This window comes from Dendrobates tinctorius, unplaced genomic scaffold (assembly GCF_039654945.1).
Source record: "Dendrobates tinctorius isolate UK_male_01 unplaced genomic scaffold, ASM3965494v1 ptg000029l, whole genome shotgun sequence".
Classification (NCBI taxonomy): domain Eukaryota; kingdom Metazoa; phylum Chordata; class Amphibia; order Anura; family Dendrobatidae; genus Dendrobates; species Dendrobates tinctorius.
The window spans coordinates 13,673,194-13,700,704 of record NW_027361697.1 but is presented as its reverse complement, the minus strand read 5'-3'; positions in this window follow the sequence as shown (position 1 = coordinate 13,700,704).

Genomic DNA, 27,511 nt, shown 5'->3' with positions numbered 1-27,511 from the left:
GACTGTAAGCTCCAGTGTGTTAGGGGCTGTCAGGAAAAATACATTAGGAGTCATGGAAAAGAACATTGGGAATATATATGGCCTCCAGATTGTACCTGTCATTTTTAAAGGGCAAGGTAATAATTGGACAAAACTCAAGGCTGTCAGACTGGTGCTGCATTGCTGTAAGCACCATATGGTACTTCCCCATGGCACAATATTATAGAGATACCGGGGCAGAATTACTAATCTTGTCCACTATTGCAAACTTTTGATATATAGTGAAAATGCACAACATTTTTCACAGTGACTCATGATAGATGATACACTTTGAACACCCATATAAACTTTTGAAAACTTTATACCTCCCATAGGTTGGCTTACTTTGCACCACTTTTTTTGGAGGACAAAACAGAATCAGTGATGTAAGTTATGTGAGCTGCGACATTGACTCGTTTCAGGTGACTGCGCACCCTTCATCATGATTAAGGATGCACAGCCACCTAAAATGCATCGATGTCGCATATCATGTTACTTACATCGCTGATTCTGTTTTATCCTCCACTGAGCACTTCTAGTGAATAAAGAAAGAAGTTTGTTCACAAGTTTGTCTAGCTGGATTTCCTTCTGTTTTGTGATCACTCTATGCCTTGACGCAATGTTTCCTGTGCGCCGAACATCTAAGGATGTCTAGTATGGTGAGCTTGACCCATATTTGTTTACTCTGAAATGCTGTGGCGTTTCATAGAAAAACATACTTTTAAGTTCTGCACTGCAGAATAGTCAGACAGGTGGGTCTCCGGCAGCTTCTCTGAGCCCTCTGACAGTGACTGACAAGTCTCTACCTATATGCACATGTAGGCAAAGACCAGTCAATCCAAGGAAGTGGATGGGGAAAAGACGTCAGGTGCCCTACTGTTCGACTAGTCTACCGCACAGCTCAGTCCCCGGCAGCTACTGAAAGTCTCTCTGAAATGCCACAGGATTTCAGAGTAAAACATACCTGGCTCAGATCATACAGCCAGTTCCTGATTTTGAAGGACATGCTAGTCAGGAGCCTCTACGTTAGCAAGCCATCCCCCCTTTTTGGGATTATTGACAAGAGAAAAGGCTTCTTCCCTTGTGGAAGATGTTTGGCTTGCAAAAACCATGAGCGGTCCACGTCGTTTTTGCCATCAGATGGCCTCCAGAAATATAACATCAATGAGTATATCACGTGTACTACGACTCATGTAGTGTACTATGCGAGATATAGTTGCAATTTAATGTATATAGGCATCACATCTCTTGAACTGCCTATACGCACAAGGGAACATGTGAGAGATATTGAGGCATCACGTGATGTGGACAACATGGAGGATTTGAAGCCGATACCGAGACATTTCCGGTTAAAACATAAATCCAACCCTGTGGATTTGAGGATAAATGGTATTGACCGCATTAGGTTAGGGATTCGCGGTGGTGATGCGATGTGTTCCCTCCTTCAAAGGGAGTGTAAATGGATAGTTTCTTTGAATACTCTTTCGCCGGTGGGTTTAAATGAACAATTAAGTTTCTCCCCTTTTTTATGAATTTTTGTTTTATGTTTTAATTGGTGTTTTTGTCTGTAATCTTTTTTGTAGATTTTTGTCATATATGGAGATATGTTGTCCTCTTGTTGTATCATCATGACACACCACCTATGGGAAGGAAATTTTTGCTGATCCTATAAGAATGCTGCCAGAAGTGTATTTGAGGATAGTACTATTGTCATCTTGGGAAAAAAAAAGGAAAAAAAAGATTTTAATATTTTTTTCAAATATGGAACACTTCTGAAAAAAGATATTACTCTATTAAGTAATATTTTAATATTATGTATATTATATATGTTTCTTATTATTTAATATATAATTTATTCCCTTTTCTTCACGTTGTCACTTTATAGTGTGCTATATGGAATTATGCTATATATGATGAGATTGATATGTAACTATATATATGTTGCACTTTTCACTTTTAATATTTAGCACTTTATAGTGTGTCATGTTAATCATGTTGTTTATACTGATAATATTGATATGTAATTATATATATATTGCACTCTTCATGTTAATTAATTATGCACTTTATTGATGTGTTGTTGGAAACAATTTTGATATATTAGTGGAATAATTTAGGTAATATATCTCATTTTTTCAGTGAGTGTTATAATAGTGTGTGTTTTATTGGGAATTATTATGAGATTTCTGTGATAGGAATGGTAATCTTCATACTGGGTTCTGAGCAGCATCGATATATGGGAATCCCTTGGTGAAAAGTCACCGCTAGTGCGCATGTCTGCGGATGGGACTGGATTGGCACATCCCACTGGCACCGCTGGATGACATGTGCGTGCCACTTACATCATCAGGGCAGCCTAGTGACACACGTGGTCTTCCTGGCACCGGATATGACGCTACATCCGGTTTCTAACCCGGAAACACGTGCTGCTGATTAGCGCTGTTAGTAGACATCTGTGGTAGTCTTACATAAGCAGGACTAGGGGACATTAAACACCACAACAGCTCCTGGAAGAAGCCCACGCCAAACGCGTGTTGGGGCGGAGCGTGTAGCGACCTGACAAGTTATGGGTAAGCAGTGACTGGGGGGTTACTACCTATGGACTGGCTAGCGAGGGATCACTTAGTTTTTCCTATACTTCACTGGGGGATTACAATACCAATGCTAATCAGCACCCTTGGGGCCTCTGAGAGATAAATGCACTTGCTAATTGCTTAACCCAGCTTTCAGGGCTGCCGTTTTTGTTGCACCATTGTCTCTTTTATTGACACTCTGTCATATGAACTGCTGTATGTAATTCATCATTTTTTAATACATGTTTTTGTCATTAATAAAATAATCTTTTTTATCTTGGGATATAAACTCCGTTTTTCTTCTTTGCATATCCCCAGTTCCTGATACTTGTTGCCCATGGATTGGGCAGCATGTATCAGATGTCAGCTTCTCTTTAAGTCAAAACCGATTTCCTCTAAGCCATATTTCATTTTAACTAAGACATAAAAGTGTCTAAAAGACATAATAAATAAATACTTTACTTGATGTTAAAAAATGTGCCAATTTTGTTACTTTTTTTGTAAGGTCTAGGTGAGGAATATTGATGATATGTTTATACTTTGAAAAAAGGAAGGCTATCAGTATTTTAAAATTCCAATATTTATTTGGTCCTCATTATAAAGTGCATGATACAGAGAGGCTGGTAAAATCATGATAACACATTTTTTAACCGTAAACTGGTCTTAATTGTTAACTATAATTAATAATTGACTATTAAGATGGCTTCAAGGTCGAAATGCGTTAACATAATTCTTACCAGCCTCTATAACATGTGCTTTATTATTATTACTATTATTATTATTTATTTATATAGCGCCATTAATTCCATGGTGCTGTACATGAGAAGGGGGGTTACATACAAAGTTATAGATATCATTAACAGTAAATAAATTTACAATAACAGACTGGTACAGAGAGAAAAGGACCCTGTCCTTGTGGACTTACATTCTACGGGATAATGGGGAAGAGACAGAAGGTCAAGGGTGCAGCAGCTCTGGTGGTGATGGTGAGGCGGCAGCTCGAGTGGTGGTGAGGCGGAAGAATGGTTATTGCAGGCTGTAAGCTTTCCTGAAGAGATGGGTTTTCAGGTTCCGTCTGAAGGATCTGAGGGTGGTTGAAAATCGGACGTGTTGAGGCATAGAATTCCAGAGGATGGGGGATATTCGGGAGAAATCTTCGAAGCGGTTGTGTGAGGAAAGAATAAGCGTGGACGAGAGTAGGAAGTCTTGGGAGGATTGAAGATTACGTGAGGGAAGATATTGGGAGAATAGTTCAGAGATATAGAGAAGGGACAGGTTGTGGATGGCTTTGTAGGTCAGTGTTAGTAGTTTGAACTGGATTTGTTGGGGAATTGGGAGCCAGTGGAGGGATTTGCAAAGGAGAGAAACAGAGGAGTAACGAGGAGAGAGGTGGCTTAGTCAGGCAGCAGAGATGAGGACAGACTGGAGTGGTGCAAGAGACTTGGCGGGGTGTTGCAGTAATCAAGGCGGTAGATGATGAGGGCATGCACAAGAGTTTTAGTAGATTGAGGGCTAAGTAAGGGATGGATTCTGGAAATATTTTTGAGTTGGAGGTAGCAGGAGGTGGCAAGAGTTTGGATGTGCGGTTTGAAGGACTGGGCGGAGTCGAGTGTTACTCCGAGGCAGCGGATATCAGGTGCGGGAGAGAGCGTGATGCCATTTACCATAATAGATAGATCGGATAGGGAGGATAGGTGAGATGGAGGAAAGATGATGAGTTCGGTTTTGTCTACATTGAGTTTTAGGAAGTAAGAGGTGAAGAAGGAGGATATGACTGATAGACACTTTATCATGAAGACCAAATAAATATTGGAATTTTAAGATGCCAACAGTCTTTTTTTTATATTGCAATTAAATTGCACAAGTTAGAGATTTGGCTGTGAGATCTGTTTTTAACACAAAAGGCAGAATCTACTTACTCATAAACAAGCATTTTTTTTTTCTTGAGTTGCTAGGTCTTTCATCATGAACAGGAGAATCATATCTCTGTACAAGAGATCTCTCACATTAGATCCTTTTTTTAGAAAAAAAAATAAAGCCAATATATAGTATGGACCTTCTAAATCTGATATGCAAAGGACCTGACATTTACCAAATTACATAGAATTTTCTAAAAAAAAAAAAAAACTTGTCTCATTTCCTATTTTTACTGATGGAGTACTTAAAACTTTTTGTGAAAAGTATTGAATTGGAGCTGAGCATTCAATTTAAGGGGCTTTTCTATTACATGTTTTATTCTAGTTCATAGCTTGCAGACTGACAAAATCAGAAATTGAGCTTTTAGTCACCCTCCCCGGGCCCAGCGATGCCTATCTACCACTTCTCCAGGCTTTGTTTATCAGCTAGAGTGATAATATTATATGACTGTAGGAAAGGTACGTAGGTGTAGGAAAGTGGTTAAATCCTAGCCGTACAAGTCCTGATTAGGTAGGTGAATCTGGATAACTGTTACTAGAACCAAGCCATTTGTACACAGTTGTCAGTCAGCTGGTGGAAGCTGAGCAGGCTGTATTTGTGTTGGATCTGGAGAGAGACAAGCCAGAATTTCTCTGAGAAGAGTCTGCACAGGCTGTGTTCACCAAACTGTAGGTATCAGGTATTTTGTTTGATCGAACTGGGACCAGCTCAGGTGTATATTAGTAGCCAGAATCTGTATTGTTTAGTTAGTGCCTGGACAAGACTACAGATTTTATGTCTATGGTTTAGTTTTCGGTAATGGAAACCAGTGGAAACAAGCACTATTTTGTTTGTGATATAAAAACCATGTGGCTTCGAGTTCCAAGCCACTACCCGAAAGAGTGAACTCCTACACTGCATAACCCATAAGGCTAAGTTCACACGTAGCGGAACTCTCATCACGGAAATTACCGCGAGAGTTCTGGATTTCCATTCCGCGGGAAAATCACATTTTAAATTCGATTTAATAAAATAAAAAAAATGGGTAGTTTTATGTTTGGCTTTGGAAAGGATGGAGGGTTGTCGTTAAATATTTTCTTTTTGCTCCCATAGCCGCTGGTGCCACTGGCTCGGGGTGGGCTATTAGCCCCTCACCTGACAGAACTCATCCACCACAATACCGTAAGTATAAAAACAAGAACCATGGACCTTTTGTTTGTTGTGTGTCAATAATTGACAGGCTTACGTTTATCATTTCTTCAACAGAGATCCCCACTGCACAGGCCCTGCTGGCATCCCACCGGCGGATGAGGGATGCTATGGCTGTCACTCTGGCAGCTATGGACGTGCACGGACAGATGCTGGAGAGGTTCTTGGCGGGCCTACAACAGGGTGGCATTCCCTAATCTTTTTTTATTTTTTTTGCTATATTTATGTTTTACTATTGGTTATGTTTTACTATCGGTTATGTTTTACTATCAGTACAGAAAGTTTGTATGATGTTTACACAAAAAAGTTTGATATATAATATATATATATGTCACAAATATATATTTATATATTTTAAGTTCATATACGCGGCTGTGTCGTTTTTTTGGAAAAAGATTGGCTACTTCGGCTGACGTCCGTGTTCGCGTCTACGGCCAGCTTTATATTATAGTCTCCAATAGTGTTCAAATACCAAACAAAACCAGAAAACAAGTCCTCTATTCATTTGAAATATAACATTTTTATTAAAAATACTTAAACAATTTGTAAAAAATATATATACACAAAAAAATTGATTGAAGAAGATGGATTAAAAAAAACTTGAAAATGACAACTCCTTTAAGCCTTATGTACTCACATGGCTCCTTTATCTTAATGAATCTTCGTTATGAAATCCTTACTTTGTCTTTATGCTTTTGAAGCTCTGGAGATGTTAAATATACAAATTGTTTTGCAAAGGAAATGCAGACTGCGGCATGTAATTTAATGTTTGTTACTATGGGGATGGGGAATTTCTAATTATTTAATACATGTTCTTCTGAGTGAGCAAATCAGATAGTAATCAATAGTGTAATTTAGACTACATCCCTCAATTCAATTTTCAATTAACTTCTCTGTACCGGATTTGTCTAACACTTGTTGCTGTCAGCTCCTAATAAGCTACGTACTTGTGAATAGTAATAGAGCTCCATGAATGACCAAAGCTGGTCAACACCAACAGTGGAGGCTGCCAACACTTTGTGATTACCCAAGTGATTATAGCTTTAGCAAAGCTTTGATGTGAGATCTGAACTGGAAATATGTTGATTCGTCACAGACATTGAATCCTTTAAAAAAGAAATAAGATATTAAGTGTTCATTTCAATCAGTTGGAATCCATTTTTAACCCCTTGAAAGAGCATTATTGTGTTGTTCCTTCATGAGCACAACAATCGCACATCTCAAGGAGGACTCTGGAAGACTGACAATTCACAGTAGGGGCAGGGTTGTACCACAGGTCCAAACTGGGTGCTTTCTAGTGCTGCTATGAGATAGGTTCATGTCTGCAACATGGGAAAATTACAGGAGGCGGAATAAAGCTGATTGGATACAGCAATCTGTCCAAATTCAGAATGGCACTTGCATAGAGCATGGCGTACACTCCTTTCTTAAGGTACTGTCACACTTAGCGATGCACCAGCGATCCCGACCAGCGATATGACGCGGTCAGGATCGCTGGTACATCGCTAAGTGGTCGCTAGTGAGCTGCCACACAGGCAGATCTCACCAGCGACATCGCAGCGGTCGGGGGTTGCTACTTACCTGTCACACTAGGCGATCCTGCGTCCTCCCGCCCGGCTCCACGCTCGTCGCTCGTCTCTCCACAGGAAGTGCCGCAGGAAGCTGACGACGAGAAGCGGTACTGAACGTTCTCCCGCGATCAGCGATAACCAGCGGGGGAGCCGGTCGTAGGTAAGTATCAGACACAGCGATATTGCTAGCGATATCGCTTAGTGTGACAGTACCTTTAGGTAACCGATCCCTCTGAGACCACAGAATGGCCAGTAACAAAGAAAGGGAGCTGTAAACTATGGAATTACAAATCCCAGATAATGAATCAGATGTTACCTGCAGTCCTATGTAACATCATAGATAACACAATGATAGCTCTCTAAGGACAGAAAATGTAGTAGATGTTACCTGCAGGCCTATGTAACAACACCAATAACAGAGTTATAACTCTGAGTAGAGATAATGTAATAGATGTTACCTGCAGTTCTATGTAACACTACAGATAGCACAGTTGTAATTCTGAGTACAGAAAACGTAATAGATGTTACCTGCAGTCCCATGTAACACTACACGTAACACAGTTATATCTCTCTGAGAGCAAATAATGTAGTAAATGTTATATGTAGTCCAATATAACATATTACATGACACAGTGATAACTCCCAGAGTGCAGATAATGTAGTAATGTAGTAGATATCATCTGTAGTCCTATGTAACACCAACTCTCTGAGTACAGATAATGTAGAAGATGCTACCAGTAGTATATGATAAAAGGGAGATCAGGGGTAGACGTAGTTATGGTAAGGAAGAAGGATATAAATATCTATCAAAAATTGACCTTCATGGTCTTCTCTTTTTTGGTTTTCTATGTTTGTGGTCTAGAGGTTTTCTTCCACTTGACCATGTGGAATTTTGTTTCAGTAGTATATGATACCTGCAGTCCTATCTAACAGCACAGATAACACAGTGATGACACTTTGAGTACAGATAATGTTACAGTCCTATGTAACGCCACAGATAGCACAGTGACGCTTCTCTAAGTACTGATAATATAGTATATGTTACCTGCAGTCCTATGTAACACAAATGATGACACTAATAACTTTAAGTGCAGATGATGTAGTTGATGTTACCTACAGTGCTATGTAACACCACATATAACACAGTGATAGCTCTCTAAGGACTGATAATGTAGTATATGTTACCTGCAGTCCTATGTAACACCACAGATGACAGTAATAACTATGACTACAAATAATTTAGTAAATGCTACCCACAGTCCCATGTAACGCCACAGATAGCACAGTGATAACGCTGAGTATGGATAATGTAATAGATGTCCCTTACAGTCCCATGTAACACCTCATGTAACGCAGTGATAGCTCTCGAAGTACTGATAATATAGTATATGTTACCTGCAGTCCTATGTCACACCACAGATGTCAGTAATAACTATGACTACAGATAATGTAGCAAATGCTACCTGCAGTCCCATGTAACACCACAGATAACACAGTGATTGATAACGCTGAGTACAGATTATTTAGTAGATGTCACTTACAGTCCCATGTAACACTGATATTACCACCATATAGTGACTGTATAGCAGCACATACAAGTTTTACACAAGGAAATTGGGAAAAAATATTTTTATTTTTAGACTGTTCACTGATTTATAGACAACTGACAACTAGTGATGAGCGAGTATACTCGTTGCTCGGGTTTCCCAGAGCATGCTTGGATGGTCTCCGAGTATTTTGGCGTGCTCGGAGATTTAGTTTGTGTCGTCTCAGCTGCATGATTTGTGACTGCTAAACAGTCTGAATACTTGTGGGGAATGCCTGTTTTTAGGAGATTCCCACGTGTATTCAGGCTGTTTAGCAGCCACAAATCATGCAGCTGCGGCGACACAAACTAAATCTCCGAGCACGCTCAAGACATTCGGAGAACACCCGAGTCATTACAGTCTGTGGACAGGGCTGCTGTATCTGTTGGTACTACAATAGGAGCGGGAAACTTTGAGAATTCACGTTCATAAGTATATTAAATGTAATCGCCCTTTCTAAATAGTCTGTGTGGGATCTTTGAGGATCTTTCATGTCCACTGTCCGGATGGCTGGGAGCTGTGTACATCTGTAATAAGACAAAAGCAAAGTGTGCAGTGGCGTAATGCTCATCTACCTGTCATGTACTTCATGTATAGACCTAACTATAGAAAATAAATCAAAGAAGCTGAAATGTTGCACATTATTTGCCGGTGACAGCCCTCTCAATTGCGCCGGAGCTCAGATATCCCCAACGCCCTGTGCAGTCACTTACAGACAGTGTTACTCCAGCTTGATCCAATTATGATGCTCAATTTCTTATCACTGCTCGGATCTGAGCCTCATTAAGGCGATATCTGACAGCACAAGTCAATGTTAAATTATAACTCTTAGGTTATTTAGTCATTTCAGAATGACATTTGGATGGCTGAACCTGTCGTAAGGTAACAAACTGAGTTTTTAATATTTCCGTGCATGGATGCTATTTTTGAATGCTGTTGACTTTTTTGAATTAAGACTTTTAGCTAAAAGCCAAAAAAAAAATATATATTTCATATCTAAGGGTTTTCCAACCTTCAGCTAAATTTCTGCAATAACGCTACGTGACTGCAGATTCCGGAACGCTGACAGCATCAGGATTCCGCTCTGCTGTCTGCCAGAGGGGGCCATCATGTTAGTATGAGATTTGGATAGTAGTGGTCATGTGTTCACTGAATCTGCTTCTCTGCATTTGTCCCGTGAAAGCCACAATACTTCAGAGCAGACTTACATGGACCTTGAAGGTCCATGCGGAACTAAACGTTATCTACTAGCTGTTGATCTATGGACTGATCCACTGTAAATATATCCACCTTGTTCTCCAACACTTATGTGTGAGTGTCGAGTTTTACTACGACTACTCTCAGTGTTCAGTAATCTGCATCACGTGAAGCTTGGAAAAAACCTTTAAGCTCCTATATATCATCTGCCTGGTCTTAACATTCTTAATGGAATTTTTTTTATTAAATTGCTGGAGTCATTAATGCCTTGTTACTATTGGTTGCTGATACAAATGTTGCAGTCGTTATTTACTCGACCCATAGTATTTTAATATCCAAAGCAGGGGTGCACAATCTACAACCCAGGGACCACACCTGGCCTGTGATACCCTTCACTGTGGTCCTCAACCATGTGAAAAATGTATGGTTACATCATTTTCCATGTCATGAAGAAGACCAGTGGTGCATAGCACCATAGGGACAAGTAATTTTGAATAGTGTGTTGAGTGGTCATTTATGGGACAGCCATATTTTGGTTGAGTCCTGGCTCCTGTAACTGAGAAAGAAGTAGATGAGGTAAAGACATGCCATGCACGAGTGATGTTATATTGACTGTAGCTTATGAGAAAAAGGAAATACTTTACTGTTTCATTAGATACAATGTAGACAGCTGATGCATGATGATAAGGACATCTCTATCTTCTTGATAAGCGGAAGCTCTATAAATGGAACCAGCACCTAGTAGATCTTTATGGCACAAACTTTCGATATGCATTATGTGTTTCTGCGAATGATGGGTTGATTCGATCTGACAATGTAGTCCTCTCATCCGAAAAGGTTGTGCACCCCTGATCTAAAGAGACAGTGACTGCCACAATAATCTGATAATTAATGGAATTATTGTTACCTGTTTTTGGCTTATTCTCATTTTTTTTTTTTAGTCTGGTAAATAGTTGTGAAATGTAGACTGAAAATGAACTGCCATCCTAGAGATTTGTATGTTACCTCAAAACAGTCTTTCTTACAATAAATTATCTCTTCTAGTTTCCAGAACTCCATAAACTGGTCTTCCGTCTGCTTTGAGAAGTCAAATCTGACTGGTTGGAATTCAGTATTTTAATTTCATACTTCAAGTTATCGTGCAGGCTATGATTCCACCCATCACTCAGCGGTGGTAAAAATGTAAAAGAAAAAAATGCAATATCGCCTTGCAGATATATCGACAAGAAATGTAAATATCAGAAAAATAACATTTACAAGGAATAAAACCAAATTTCTATGAACAGTAGGAAAAGTCAAAATACTGAATCCAATTTATGGACTGCTTAATCTATTCTAGAAGAATGATTGGGCACATTTCTGTTGCTTGGTTGATGGTGGTTTTGGTGACTTTTTGTTCTTCGTGTTTGCATCCAAGGGAATTCCAAGTTTTCTGAGGATATCGCATGTTGACTCCTGTGTCTGGCTGTTAGATGTCTGTATCCAAAATCCAAAGTTTATCCCATCAACAACAATTATTACCTGTCCACATGAGAAGTGGAGGATTGATTGCAGATACACCAACCAATCACAAGAACAGGGTCTCGTGTACATCATGTAAATAAAGCTGCAATGCGACTGCACTTATGTGACCACCACTCTTATCTCTTCCATGAGTTCATCTGTTGCAAAAAAAAGGGGGGGAGACAAAAGGGCAATAGGGTCTTATCCACATTACAAAGGACAGTATATCTTGAAATATGCTCACCTGGTTAGGATGAGATAAAGGCGTGTAAGTAGCGGCTGCTGCAGATCCACAGGTCTTCAGTGACCAGAAGAAATGATAGATCCAAGGGAGGTTCGTAGCTATTGTGATAAAACACTCCGGGATCGCCTTTGCTGGGGTCAAAGGTCACGTGCGTTCAGCATGAAACTCAGGCGCAGAGCTGGGATTCGGGTGTAACTGACACTGGGTCAGGTTTATTAACAGTGAAAGCAATGCAAAAGGAAATAAGCCATAAAACAAATCCTTGCCTGTCCGGCACTAACTAAACAATGGACAACCTAACTACCAACTGGCGGGCTTCTCCCGTCCAGCCAAACCACAGTTGCAGTGGGCACTGCTTTCACTCACATGTGTCTCTCACACAGAAAGGCTCTCTGTGTTCCCAGGCTGAGACACTCACACAACCACCTTGCATCCTTTTATATCCACCTCCCATTATTCATTAGCAAGCAGGTGCGATACTGACCAGACTAGGCCACATAGGAAAGGAATCTGGGCGAGATATACCTGCCCTCATCCACTATTCCCACATGATTCTCACATATCCCCCCCCTGCTCAGACCACTCTGGTCGAGCAATGACACCCGCCAAACAGTGCACTCGGGACAGGGCATCTGCATTCCCCATCTGTACCCCTGGGCGGTGCTCCACCGTAAAAGTGTAGGCCTGCAGGGCAAGGAACCACCGGGTCACCTGGCTATTCCGTTCCTTGTTCAAGTGCATCCACTTGAGAGGGGCATGGTCAGTGATCAGCCTGAACTTTCGGCCCACCAGGTAATATTTGAGGGCCTCTAGAGCCCACTTAATGGCGAGGCACTCTTTTTCTACGACTGCATACCTTTGCTCGTGTTTATTCACCTTCCTGCTGAGATAGAGGACTGGGTGTCCCACTCCGTCCCTCACTTGTGACAGTACGGCCCCGATACCGGTATCAGAGGCATCCGTTTGTACCACAAACTCGCTGCGGAAGTCCGGAGTCACCAGTACGGGCTGAGAGCAAAGTGCCCGTTTTAGGCTATGGAAGGCTTCTTCAGCCGCTAAACTCCATTTAATCATGACGGAGTCTTTCCCTTTTGTAAGATCCGTCAGGGGGGTAGCGATGGCTGCAAAATTGGGTATGAACCGACGATAATAGCCGGCAATCCCCAGGAAGGCTTGCACCTGCTTCTTGTTGACAGGTTGTGGCCAGTCCTGAACCGCCTGAATCTTATCAACCTGGGGTTTAACAACACCCCTCCCAATTACATACCCCAAATACTGGGCTTCTTCTAGCCCGATGTGACATTTCTTGAGGTTTGCGGTTAGACCTGCCTCCCACAGGTCGTCAATCACAGCTTGTACTTTCTGGAGATGAGTCTCCCAGTCCAAGCTGTAAATGACAATGTCATCCAAACAGGCCAAAGCGTACCGCCTATGTGGCCTCAAGACTCGATCCATCAGTCTCTGGAAGGTCGCCGGTGCCCCGTGCAGTCCAAACGGCATATACACATACTGAAATAAACCTTCCGGCGTAGCAAATGCCGTCTTTTCTCTGGCAGCCTCAGCCAGAGGGATCTGCCAATACCCCTTTGTTAGATCTAGGGTCGTAATATACCGGGCTTTTCCTAACCGATCTATTAACTCGTCGACCCGGGGCATAGGATAGGCATCAAATTTTGAGACCGCATTCAGTTTCCTGAAGTCATTGCAGAACCGGATGGTGCCGTCCGGTTTAGGAATTAGCACAATCGGGCTGGACCACGCACTGTGCGATTCCTCAATGACTCCTAACTCTAACATTGCCTTCACTTCTCGGGAAACGGCTTCACGGCGCGCTTCCGGGATTCGGTAGGGCTTTACGTGAACTGTGACACCAGGTTCCGTTAAGATGTCATGTTTCATTAGCATAGTCTGCCCGGGTTTTTCTGAGAAAAACTTTTGGTTGTGAAGTAGAAACTGCCTGACCTCAGTCTTTTGCCGCTCCGAGAGAGTCTCTGCAACCCGTACCTCCGGTACGGTATGCGAGCAGACAGGACGGGCCAACTCCGCTGACAAGGCAGACCGATCCTTCCAGGGCTTTATCAGATTTACATGATAAATCTGTTCAGGTTTCCGTTTACCTGCCTGGTATACTTTGTAGTTTACTTCACCAACTCTTTCCTTGATCTCAAAGGGGCCCTGCCACTTTGCCAGGAACTTACTGTCCACCGTGGGGACCAGGATCAACACCCTATCTCCGGGTGCAAACATACGGATCTTGGCGCCCCTATCATAGATTCTTTTTTGGGCTCCTTGAGCCTGTATCATGTGTTCTTTGACGATAGGCATAACAGCCGCAATACGGTCCTGCATTTGTGTGACGTGATCTATCACTGTTTTAAACGGAGTGACCTGACCCTCCCAGGTTTCTTTTGCAACGTCTAACAGTCCGCGAGGACGTCGGGCGTACAATAACTCGAAAGGCGAGAATCCCGTGGAAGACTGGGGTACTTCCCTGATGGCAAAAAGCAAATACGGAAGTAAATAGTCCCAGTTCTTCCCATCCTTGTCTATCACCTTTCTCAGCATCTGCTTCAGAGTTTTATTGAACCGTTCAACCAGCCCGTCTGTTTGAGGGTGATACACGGATGTGCGTAACGGTGCGATTTGTAACAATCGGCAGAGCTCCTTCATTATCCTGGACATAAAGGGGGTCCCCTGGTCGGTGAGTATCTGTTTTGATATACCAACCCGACTAAACACATGCACCAGTTCCTTGGCAATCGTCTTGGTGGCCGTGTTACGCAAAGGGATGGCCTCCGGGTAACGAGTGGCATAATCCAAGATGACCAGGATATGTTGGTGTCCACGTGCAGACCGTGGAAGGGGCCCAACTAAATCCATCCCAATCCTCTCAAACGGGACTTCAATAATAGGTAGGGGTACCAAAGGGCTACAGAAACGGGGCTTAGGTGCAGAGGCTTGGCAGTCAGGACAAGACTCACAATATACTCGAATATCGTGATGCATGCCTGGCCAAACAAAGCAGTGTAATATCCTTTCGGTGGTTTTCTGGACTCCCAGGTGACCTCCCATCACATGTCCGTGGGCTAGGTCCAGCACCTGCCGCCGGTAGGGTTTTGGCACGACTAATAGTTGCACCGTATCTTCCCCCTTTTTCTCTATCTGATAGAGTAAATCATTCTCCAGAACCATATAAGGATATGCCAGCCTAGAGCCAGGTTCTACGGGTACCCCATTTATCACTTTTACATTTGTCCTAGGCTGAGAAAGGGTAGGATCCTTTATTTGCTCGCTTTGGAAGTCATCTTTCTGAACTTCTAAATCCGGCAAACGGGGAGGTGGACGGCTGTCGGCCTTCTCCTTATCACCCGCCATGACTGAAAACGGGAACTGCAGGTCATTTCCCGCAGACTCTTCCCCAGAGTCTTCCGGGGAGACCTCTTCCAGGGGTTCGGGACCCACACGCGCCCTGGGAGAAGAATCATGTACACTATTACCCTGGGGTATCAACTGATTCTCCCACAATTGCCAGAAGTGGGGAAAATCCCGGCCCAGGATAACATCATGCAATAACGCCGGGACGAGTCCCACTTTATGTTGCACAGACCCATAGGAAGTAGTAATGCATATGACCGTGGTGAGGTACGAACAGGTGTCTCCATGCACACACGTTACAGAAAATTTGTCTGATGGTCCAGTCGGGGCTGACACCAGACTGGCCTTCACTAGAGTCACCACACTTCCCGAGTCTAACAATGCCACCACATTTTTGCCATCAACAGTTAAATCACACAAGTGTTTTTCCACATCCTTTTGACCGGCATTCACACTCACTACCCGTGCAACCATAGACATGCGGTTTTTAGAGTCTGTGAGGTCGCACTCCATGGGTTCAGTGGTGACCGGACAGTTCGCAGCAATATGTCCCATCTCTTGGCAGCGGAAACACCTAACGGGCCCCTTGCTTAGACCATAGTTTGTTACTCTCGGCCTCGCAGTGCGGACAGTCCCGTTTTCCTCCCCCACTGTCTTAGGGATTTTTCCTTCTCCCCTACTCCCTGGAACAGTCTTACCGGTTCCACGTGGAGATGATGAAGAACGAGGTGGGGTAGCGTCGTCTCGGAGTCCTTCCACCACGGAGTAACGTTCAACCAGATCCACCAGTTGATCTGCCGTCGTAGGATTTCCATGGCTTACCCACTTCCTCAGGGCTGGCGGTAGAGCTCTCAGGTACTTGTCCATGACAACTCTCTGGATTATCTCTGGCGCTGTCAGCACCTCGGGTTGTAGCCACTTCTTCGTCACGTGGATCAGGTCGAACATCTGTGACCGCGGTGGTTTATCCGGCTGATAAGTCCATTGATGCACTCTCTGTGCACGGACAGCGGTCGTCACTCCCAGCAGGGCCAAGACCTCGGCTTTCAATTTGTCAAAGTCCTGCGCGGCTTCAGGCTTTAAGTCATAATAAGCCTTTTGGGCCTCACCGGAAAGAAACGGGGCAATCAGGCCGGCCCATCGTGCCTTCGGCCATTTTTCTCGCACCACCGTCCGTTCAAACGTGGTCAGGTATGCCTCGACGTCATCTTCGGTCGTCATTTTCTGCCAGTACTGACTCACGTGAATCACTCTCGACTCGGCTTCCAGGTTAAGCTCAGGTAAGCTTGCCAAGCGCTGCGCCACCTGCTGGAGAAGCGAACGATCGGTAACGGTCATGTCCACCAACTCCTTCAGCTGGGCCATCATCACCCGATTAGCTTCTTGCTGGACGGCGGTGGACTGTACCAGCGCTTTCACCACGTCCTCCATGCTCATGCTTGCAACGTGATGCCCGCATTCTCCACCACAATGTGATAAAACACTCCGGGATCGCCTTTGCTGGGGTCAAAGGTCACGTGCGTTCAGCATGAAACTCAGGCGCAGAGCTGGGATTCGGGTGTAACTGACACTGGGTCAGGTTTATTAACAGTGAAAGCAATGCAAAAGGAAATAAACCATAAAACAAATCCTTGCCTGTCCGGCACTAACTAAACAATGGACAACCTAACTACCAACTGGCGGGCTTCTCCCGTCCAGCCAAACCACAGTTGCAGTGGGCACTCTCATCTTTTTAAGTGGGCGAGATATACCTGCCCTCATCCACTATTCCCACATGATTCTCACATATCCCCCCCCTCTGCTCAGACCACTTTGTTACTATTGGTTGCTGATACAAATGTTGCAGTCGTTATTTACTCGACCCATAGTATTTTAATATCCAAAGCAGGGGTGCACAATCTACAACCCAGGGACCACACCTGGCCTGTGATACCCTTCACTGTGGTCCTCAACCATGTGAAAAATGTATGGTTACATCATTTTCCATGTCATGAAGAAGACCAGTGGTGCATAGCACCATAGGGACAAGTAATTTTGAATAGTGTATTGAGTGGTCATTTATGGGACAGCCATATTTTGGTTGAGTCCTGGCTCCTGTAACTGAGAAAGAAGTAGATGAGGTAAAGACATGCCATGCACGAGTGATGTTATATTGACTGTAGCTTATGAGAAAAAGGAAATACTTTACTGTTTCATTAGATACAATGTAGACAGCTGATGCATGATGATAAGGACATCTCTATCTTCTTGATAAGCGGAAGCTCTATAAATGGAACCAGCACCTAGTAGATCTTTATGGCACAAACTTTCGATATGCATTATGTGTTTCTGCGAATGATGGGTTGATTCGATCTGACAATGTAGTCCTCTCATCCGAAAAGGTTGTGCACCCCTGATCTAAAGAGACAGTGACTGCCACAATAATCTGATAATTAATGGAATTATTGTTACCTGTTTTTGGCTTATTCTCATTTTTTTTTTTTAGTCTGGTAAATAGTTGTGAAATGTAGACTGAAAATGAACTGCCATCCTAGAGATTTGTATGTTACCTCAAAACAGTCTTTCCTACAATAAATTATCTCTTCTAGTTTCCAGAACTCCATAAACTGGTCTTCCGTCTGCTTTGAGAAGTCAAATCTGACTGGTTGGAATTCAGTATTTTAATTTCATACTTCAAGTTATCGTGCAGGCTATGATTCCACCCATCACTCAGCGGTGGTAAAAATGTAAAAAAAAAATGCAATATCGCCTTGCAGATATATCAACAAGAAATGTAAATATCAGAAAAATAACATTTACAAGGAATAAAACCAAATTTCTATGAACAGTAGGAAAAGTCAAAATACTGAATCCAATTTATGGACTGCTTAATCTATTCTAGAAGAATGATTGGGCACATTTCTGTTGCTTGGTTGATGGTGGTTTTGGTGACTTTTTGTTCTTCGTGTTTGCATCCAAGGGAATTCCAAGTTTTCTGAGGATATCGCATGTTGACTCCTGTGTCTGGCTGTTAGATGTCTGTATCCAAAATCCAAAGTTTATCCCATCAACAACAATTATTACCTGTCCACATGAGAAGTGGAGGATTGATTGCAGATACACCAACCAATCACAAGAACAGGGTCTCGTGTACATCATGTAAATAAAGCTGCAATGCGACTGCAGTTATGTGACCACCACTCTTATCTCTTCCATGAGTTCATCTGTTGCAAAAAAAAGGGGGGGAGACAAAAGCGCAATAGGGTCTTATCCACGTTACAAAGGACAGTATATCTTGAAATATGCTCACCTGGTTAGGATGAGATAAAGGCATGTAAGTAGCGGCTGCTGCAGATCCACAGGTCTTCAGTGACCAGAAGAAATGATAGATCCAAGGGAGGTTCGTAGCTATTGTGATAAAACACTCCGGGATCGCCTTTGCTGGGGTCAAAGGTCACGTGCGTTCAGCATGAAACTCAGGCGCAGAGCTGGGATTCGGGTGTAACTGACACTGGGTCAGGTTTATTAACAGTGAAAGCAATGCAAAAGGAAATAAACCATAAAACAAATCCTTGCCTGTCCGGCACTAACTAAACAATGGACAACCTAACTACCAACTGGCGGGCTTCTCCCGTCCAGCCAAACCACAATTGCAGTGGGCACTGCTTTCACTCACGTGTGTGTCTCTCACACAGAAAGGCTCTCTGTGTTCCCAGGCTGAGACACTCACACAACCACCTTGCATCCTTTTATATCCACCTCCCATTATTCATTAGCAAGCAGGTGCGATACTGACCAGACTAGGCCACATAGGAAAGGAATCTGGGCGAGATATACCTGCCCTCATCCACTATTCCCACATGATTGTCACACTATATTCCGCGCTGCCGCTTTAGACAAATTGTGGTATTTCCTGATGAAGGGGGCATGAGACCCCTGAAACATGTAGAATAAAACCACTGCAATCATACAGCATTCTCCTGGAATTTGTCTAAAGCGGCAGCGCGGAATATAGCTACGAACCTCCCTTTTATCTATCATGAGTTCATCTGAGCAGACTCCACTCATCTACACATTTTTCATAAATAGAAGTGAATGGAACTGTGATCACAAATTCCAAAACATTTGCTTTGTACCTTGGGACTTCAGTTTTTGCTCCAGCGGTTGGAACTTCATCAATCATGTTTAGCTCCTATTCTCATGTTGTTCATGGGATAACCCCTTTACAGTAATAGGTGTCCAATTTTTGTAGGAAGTTTTTAACTTCCCAAGAAGGTAAAGTTTCCCAATATTAATGAGTAGATCCATTTATTGCCATACCATTTTTAATACAAAATGAAAATCCATGCTCTTTGCTTTAATTTGTAAGGTGCTACAGTACCTTCACATCTACTGATCCACAATTTACAATTTTTTGTTACCGGTAAGTTTCATGTATGCATAAAGCTTCTATGATACATTGCAATATGTCCCAGTTCATAGCTGGATAGCTTGCTTATCCTACAATAATATGATTTATCATTGATGATAACAAGAGCCAAACATCTATATCAGCGGACACAGGAGATAATTCTTCCTTTCTTCAGTAACTAGGTGTTAGACTATACAGTGGGGAAAAAAAGTATTTAGTCAGTCAGCAATAGTGCAAGTTCCACCACTTAAAAAGATGAGAGGCGTCTGTAATTTACATCATAGGTAGACCTCAACTATGGGAGACAAACTGAGAAAAAAAAATCCAGAAAATCACATTGTCTGTTTTTTTTTCATTTTATTTGCATATTATGGTGGAAAATAAGTATTTGGTCAGAAACAAAATTTCATCTCAATACTTTGTGATATATCCTTTGTTGGCAATGACAGAGGTCAAACGTTTTCTGTAAGTCTTCACAAGGTTGCCACACACTGTTGTTGGTATGTTGGCCCATTCCTCCATGCAGATCTCCTCTAGAGCAGTGATGTTTTTGGCTTTTCGCTTGGCAACACGGACTTTCAACTCCCTCCAAAGGTTTTCTATAGGGTTGAGATCTGGAGACTGGCTAGGCCACTCCAGGACCTTGAAATGCTTCTTACGAAGCCACTCCTTAGTTGCCCTGGCGGTGTGCTTTGGATCATTGTCATGTTGAAAGACCCAGCCACGTTTCATCTTCAATGCCCTTGCTGATGGAAGGAGGTTTGCACTCAAAATCTCACGATACATGGCCCCATTCATTCTTTCATGTACCCGGATCAGTCATCCTGGCCCCTTTGCAGAGAAACAGCCCCAAAGCATGGTGTTTCCACCACCATGCTTTACAGTAGGTATGGTGTTTGATGGATGCAACTCAGTATTCTTTTTCCTCCAAACACGGCAAGTTGTGTTTCTACCAAACAGTTCCAGTTTGGTTTCATCAGACCATAGGACATTCTCCCAAAACTCCTCTGGATCATCCAAATGCTCTCTAGCAAACTTCAGACGGGCCCGGACATGTACAGGCTTAAGCAGTGGGACACGTCTGGCACTGCAGGATCTGAGTCCATGGTGGCGTAGTGTGTTACTTATGGTAGGCCTTGTTACATTGGTCCCAGCTCTCTGCAGTTCATTCACTAGGTCCCCCCGCATGGTTCTGGGATTTTTGCTCACCGTTCTTGTGATCATTCTGACCCCACGGGGTGGGATTTTGCGTGGAGCACCAGATCGAGGGAGATTATCAGTGGTCTTGTATGTCTTCCATTTTCTAATTGTTGCTCCCACAGTTGATTTCTTCACTCCAAGCTGGTTGGCTATTGCAGATTCAGTCTTCCCAGCCTGGTGCAGGGCTACAATTTTGTTTCTGGTGTCCTTTGACAGCTCTTTGGTCTTCACCATAGTGGAGTTTGGAGTCAGACTGTTTGAGGGTGTGCACAGGTGTCTTTTTATACTGATAACAAGTTTAAACAGGTGCCATTACTACAGGTAATGAGTGGAGGAAAGAGGAGACTCTTAAAGAAGAAGTTACAGGTCTGTGAGAGCCAGAAATCTTGATTGCTTGTTTCTGACCAAATACTTATTTTCCACCATAATATGCAAATAAAATGAAAAAAAAACAGACAATGTGATTTTCTGGATTTTTTTTTCTCAGTTTGTCTCCCATAGTTGAGGTCTACCTATGATGTAAATTACAGACGCCTCTCATCTTTTTAAGTGGTGGAACTTGCACTATTGCTGACTGACTAAATACTTTTTTTCCCCACTGTATTTGGAAAAGGATCATTTTTTAAAATCTTGATATGAATATTGAAAGAGACTTGCATATCATTAATATTTGTTTTTGAGTTCCTTGATTTTGCCTTGGAATAACTAAGTCCTTTATTTTAGACCATGTTTAACATAGGGTGTGTTAGTTCATTGTTGACATGGCTGTTTGGTTAAGGGTTATTTTCCAAAATTCAAACTACAGCTAATCCACCTTATAACCTCATAGATATAAGCGTCAAATCACTCAAGGTCTTGCTACTACGACCCTAACTGATAGCAAGAACAAGTGTATGACACCTAGAATAGAGGGGTGAGGAAGCATGCACTCTTGCTAGGGCAGTCATACCATTGGTGCAATTTGTGCAGTCTCGCAGGGTTCCAAAAGGTGAAGAAGACCACTTTCACTTCCAAAGTAGCTGGAATTGTGCATCATGATGACCTTTTGGACTGCAAAGGGCTCTTATATTGTTCCTGCACAAAAGCCCTCTTCTGTTTGTGTCCAGTCCTGACTCTTGCTCACTATTCAAAGTCTATGTGTTAAGCATCGGATTCCTGCGGCTACACAGCAGGAGTCCAGAGCCTCACATACTGCTTCGCAGCAAGTAACTCCTGAGGCTAAGTCCCTCTGCCGCTCCTCAGAGCATGCTCATGAGACGATCTCCCATTGGAGGTTGGGAGTCACGTGCTCAGGTCCTTCTCCTGATCTGATTGGTCCATCTCAGAGATCTAGAAGGTCCCGGCAGCGCACGGCTATAAAAGGGCCACATGGCCGTTCGGCCATGCGCTAGTATAGGCTGTTCTTGCTAGATGTCTGAATGGTGATGGATGTATGATTCTGGTGACTGACTCATTAAGATTCCCCTCCCTCTGATATTACGCATGTGGATAGGGAACTATAGTTAGAGTCCGCGCCAGTAAGTGGCAAGCCATAGGCCACTGTGCACACCGCACCTCTACACTAGCGTCCGGTGGTGTCACGTCTCTCAAGGCACCATCGCTTAGTGGCTGTGTCTGCCGCCGCGCTGCATGTAGCAGCACTTACCGGCGTCCGCAGCAGCGATGCCGCACACACGGTAAGTCTAGATGGACACCATCCCTTGTCTTGGAACCGTTTTCTGTGACCAGATACCATGCGTGCAATTTCACTGAGTCCGGTGAAGTCTAACTGGCTCAGTGTATACTTGTATGTTTTTGTTACAGCGCCTCTGTGAGTTTAACAGAGTCCGCTCCACGCTCATCGGGTGACATTGAACCCGAGCGCATTATACCACCATATAGTGCATCTGCCATTGTTTAGCAGTGGTTTTAACACCTACTGCACGGTGTACCCTGAGCGGCAAACGCACTTTATTATTTATTTAGTGCGTTCCGCCGTTACTAACATTATACTAGCGCCAGGGTCTGGCTAATAATGGCAGACATGCAGCAGCTTCAGTGGTACATTCAGCAGCCGGAGGTCAGGTTGGCTATTTTCGAGAGTGCCGCCTCTGCTGCGAAGTTTACTGAGGCTGCTGCTCAGGCAGTTGCAGAGGCTGTCTCATGTGTGTCCACGTCCACGCCTGCACCGACAGTTACCTGCCTCCTGTTGCCCGATACATTTTCTGGCAATAGCGCCTCCTGTAGGGGTTTCGTGAGCCAGTGCTCTATTCAGCTTGAGTTACTGGCCACACGTTTCCCTACACAATGGGCTAAGGTGGGGTTCCTCGTTTCCCTTCTGTCAGGCAGGGCGTTGGAGTGGGCAACGCCACTGTGGGAATGTGGTGACCCAGAAGTTCGGACCGCTGCTCAGTTCTTAACATCTCTAAAGCAGGTTTTTTTGGGCCCACGGGTCACTCACGATACCGCTCTCCAGTTACTTGCGCTTATGCAGGGAACTCAGTCGGTCAGTCAGTATGCCATTTGTTTCCGGACACTGGCTTCCGAGCTCGAGTGGCCTGATAGAGCAGAGCACTCATCCCTGTGTTCTGGAGAGGGTTGGCTGAGCATGTCAAAGATGCCTTATCCATCAGGGAGGTTCCCATCAGCCTGGAAGAGTTGATAGCGATTTCCACCTATATAGACCTCCGCTTTACGGAGCGCGGGCTGGGGCGTACTCAATCCAGACAGAAGTTTAGGTCAACTCCTGGCTTCTCCGAATTGCTGGATCCTCCTGATCTGGAGGTTTTACCTCCTGAACCCATGGACGTGTCCCGTACCGGTCCGAAGCTACGTCCGGCACAGGGTTCCACTTGCTGCTACCTGTGTCGACAGTCGGACCACCTGGCTAATAAGTGTCTGCAGCGGTCGAAAAAACGTTCACCTCCAGGGGCAGTTGGTGGAGATCTACCTAATATGAAAATGTTCTCCTCCAAACCAGTATTCTGAGGGACGTTGGATAGCGGGGCTTCCTCCTGGGAGGTAGAGGTCACAGTGGACTCTGGGGCAGAGGGAAACTATATGTCCTCAGCCTTTGCCCAAAAGCACGCCATTCCACTGGTGCCACTTCCTCACCCCGTGACCGTTAGGGTGGTTAACGGATCTACCTTACCGTCTCAGGTTACCCACCAGACAGCACCCCTGGGGTTCTCAATCTCCCCGTCTCATCATGAGACGTTGTCCCTGCTCATCATGCCTAAGGGCATCGACCAGGTGCTTCTCGGACTCCCCTGGTTACATTGCCATTCTCCCCATATTGAGTGGTCCTCGAGGAGTATACTGGGCTGGAGCAAGGACTGTGTGGGAAGGTGCAAGGGTGGCAGTGTTCAAGTAGCCTCTGTGGAGGTGCCCGCGGATTATTCCGCACCCCTCACTGGGAATCTGAAGTTCATGGCTCCTGTCGTCCTTGAACCAGTGCCGCAGAGCAAAACCTTTGTTCCGCCTCACCTGCGGCCCAAGGTTCTCACGTGGGCACACGCGTCCAGGGTGGGTGGTCACTTTGGTTACAAGCGTACCACAAAACTCCTGGCTAGCTCTTATTGGTGGCCGCACAGGGCTCAGGACACTAAAAAATATATTCAGGCATGCGCCTCCTGTGCTCGGAGTAGATCCTCTAAACAGAGGTCGGCTGGGTTATGGTGTCCCTTGCCGGTGACAGACCGGGCAATGGAGGTCTGCGACAGTCTGGGTAGCACCCCACATGTCACTCAAATCTCTGTAATGAGAATGAAGACGCCCGCCGACACACTTCGGCGCCCTACTCCAGCTTCGGCTCCTGGCAACTTAGCCATTCCCGACGCCCTCCACGTGCCTTCTCTCAGACCAATTCACATGTCCCGGTGGGGGGGCCCTAGGAGGGGGGGTAATGTTAGGCATCGGATTCCTGCAGCTACACAGCAGGAGTCCAGAGCCTCACATACTGCTTTGCAGCAAGTTACTCCTGAGGCTAAGTCTCTCTGCCGCTCCTTGGAGCATGCTCATGAGACGATCTCCCATTGGAGGTCAGGAGTGACGTGCTCAGGTCCTTCTCCTGATGTGATTGGTCCATCTCAGAGATCCAGAAGGTCCCGGCAGCGCACGGGTATAAAAGGGCCGCATGGCCGTTCGGCCATGCGCTAGTATAGGCTATTCTTGCTAGATGTGTGAATAGTGATGGATGTATGATTCTGGTGACTGACTCATTAAGATTCCCCTCCCTCTGATATTACGCATGTGGATAGGGAACTATAGTTAGAGTCCAGTCAGTGGCAAGCTATAGGCCACTGTGCACGCCGCACCTCTACACTAGCGTCCGGTGGTGTCACGTCTCTCAAGGCACCATCGCTTAGTGGCTGTGTCTGCCGCCGAGCTGCATGTAGCGGCACTTACCGGCATCCGCAGCAGCGGCACCGCACGCACGGTAGGTCTAGATGGACACCGTCCCTTGTCTTGGAACCATGTCCTGTGACCAGATACCATGCGTGCAATTTCACTGAGTCTGGTGAAGTCTAAAAGGCTCAGTGTATACTTGTATGTTTTTGTTACAGCACCTCTGTGAGTTTATGTGTCATTTAAGACACTAAGGTTTTTTTATGTGTCATAGGGAACGTTGGGTATTCTTATGTGTCATAGGGAACGTTGGGTATCTTCAGGGTGCAACAGCTAACAGATAGAAAGTCACAACTTAATCCAGTGAATATTAAACTGTTGGCATCGAGACTGTTAACAACTAACATGTAGAAAAATCTTTCCTAACATCCTGCATAATTCCCAGAATTTGTGTTTCACTCACATGGGATCTATCTGCCCTTTGCTCAAAGTGGCAATCTTTTCCACAACTTTGTTTTAATAAAATTTGATTGATTCTGTTTAATAAAGAATTAAATTGAATTTCTTTTTCACGTGGCTTCCTTTCCTGGATGTAGACTGAATCCTATTTTCTTTTCATTTCAGCAAAGAACAATACAGGTCCCATGGTGTTAGAATGGATTACTCCACTGATTCTATTCTGTTCCACCTGTGGAGGCATAGAGTCTGAATTGATTAAGTAATGGGTTAGTGCTATTCTTGTGAATTCATTTTTAATACATTGCATACTGCGCCTTGGACTCAAAATTCAAGAGAAAATCAGGCTAATTGTTTTCTAGTCCCAATATCCCCACAAAAAGAACTCGTCAACTTGAACAACTTTATTCGTGAGTCCTCTCATGAAATTAAACATAGAATTCAACCATGGGATGAAATAGTGATTTAATACACACTATAATATATACTATTTGGGTGATATCATAGATGTTGTATAGAGGACGTTGTATTAAAAGTATCTTTTTTTAGCCATTTTTACATTTTCCTTTATATTATATTTGTGTTTGATTACATTTTATGCACCAGATTCCGATTATATGGACGTAACACGCGTTCTGTATCCTTTAATCCCAGACAATTTCAGTTTGTTTATTGAATTGAAAACACCAAAGCTCTGAAATGATTATACTAAATGATAAGAATTACTAAAAGTAAATACAAAATGAGATCTAAAGCTCATTTACATGTTCCATTAAGGGGGAATGAGTGTTAGTCAGAATGCTTGCTTACCGATTATCGGCTCCTGTGAACCATCCGGCAATCACCCAATGATGCCCATTTGTCAGTACATTGAATCATTCATTCCTTGCATTAAAATTATCATTATCAGCAGCACATTGTCTCTTTTAAGACAGGGTATGTGCTGCCGATAACGATAATATTCTATGTGCACAGAATGATCAGATTAGAGATTTTTCTGCGTGTACAATTTTGGTAAGCCCTCCAAGTCACTAATTGACCATTGATTGGCTTGCATGCAGTCAATTAGCAGTCATTTAAGAGGCATGCTTGGCATGTATAAATGAGATCTAAGCCACATTCTTACAATTAAAACTAGAACTGAGATATATTTATACAGGACAGTTGGCGATTCGACTTCCATCCATATTTATGTCAATGTGAAATCTACATCAATTTCTACCAATTTGGGCTACATTAGGAACATTTATGATAGCCCCAGAGACAGTTTTCTGATATTAAAATGGTACATATTTGTGACTACTTGCCTGTCTTTTGACACTTTCACCACTGGGCAAAACTCAGTAGGAAGATCTTAGCGGAAGATTAGCGGAATTCAACTGATGGGGACAGGATATCTCATCCCAACTATTTTCTTAAATTTGTGTCAGAATTTAGCCTTGAACTGTAGCAGATATCTATGCCAGCTCGTATCTAATGTTGATTTCACTTTTTGGCACAAAAACATTACACGATCTGGCAAATTAATTATGAGGCATGACTCTCTTAATAAGTGTCTCCTGGATGGTTTTATCTAAAAGACTGAGACGCTCTTGCTAAAATCAACTTGTTATCTACATATTTTTCTTCAGCCTGTGCACCAATGATCCATTCTATTAACCCTCATGTGGATATAACTTTTACCTAACCTGCAAGCAAGCTCAGCAATACTTATGAATGCTCTACCCTATGATTTAAGGAAGCAGTCAATGAGGTCTAGCGCTGCTGATCTTACTGACAGCGGACTATAAGGCGCACGTCGATTTTATCAAGATGGTACCTTTGTAAAAAGTGCATCTTATAGTCAGATAAATAGGGGAAGTTCAGGTCAGTAGAATGGTATAATATGAACCCAAAAATGCAATCCTGCAATGTTTTGGGTGAAATTTGTCTGAAGCCCTTGTCGGTGAAGGCTTTATTAAAATTGT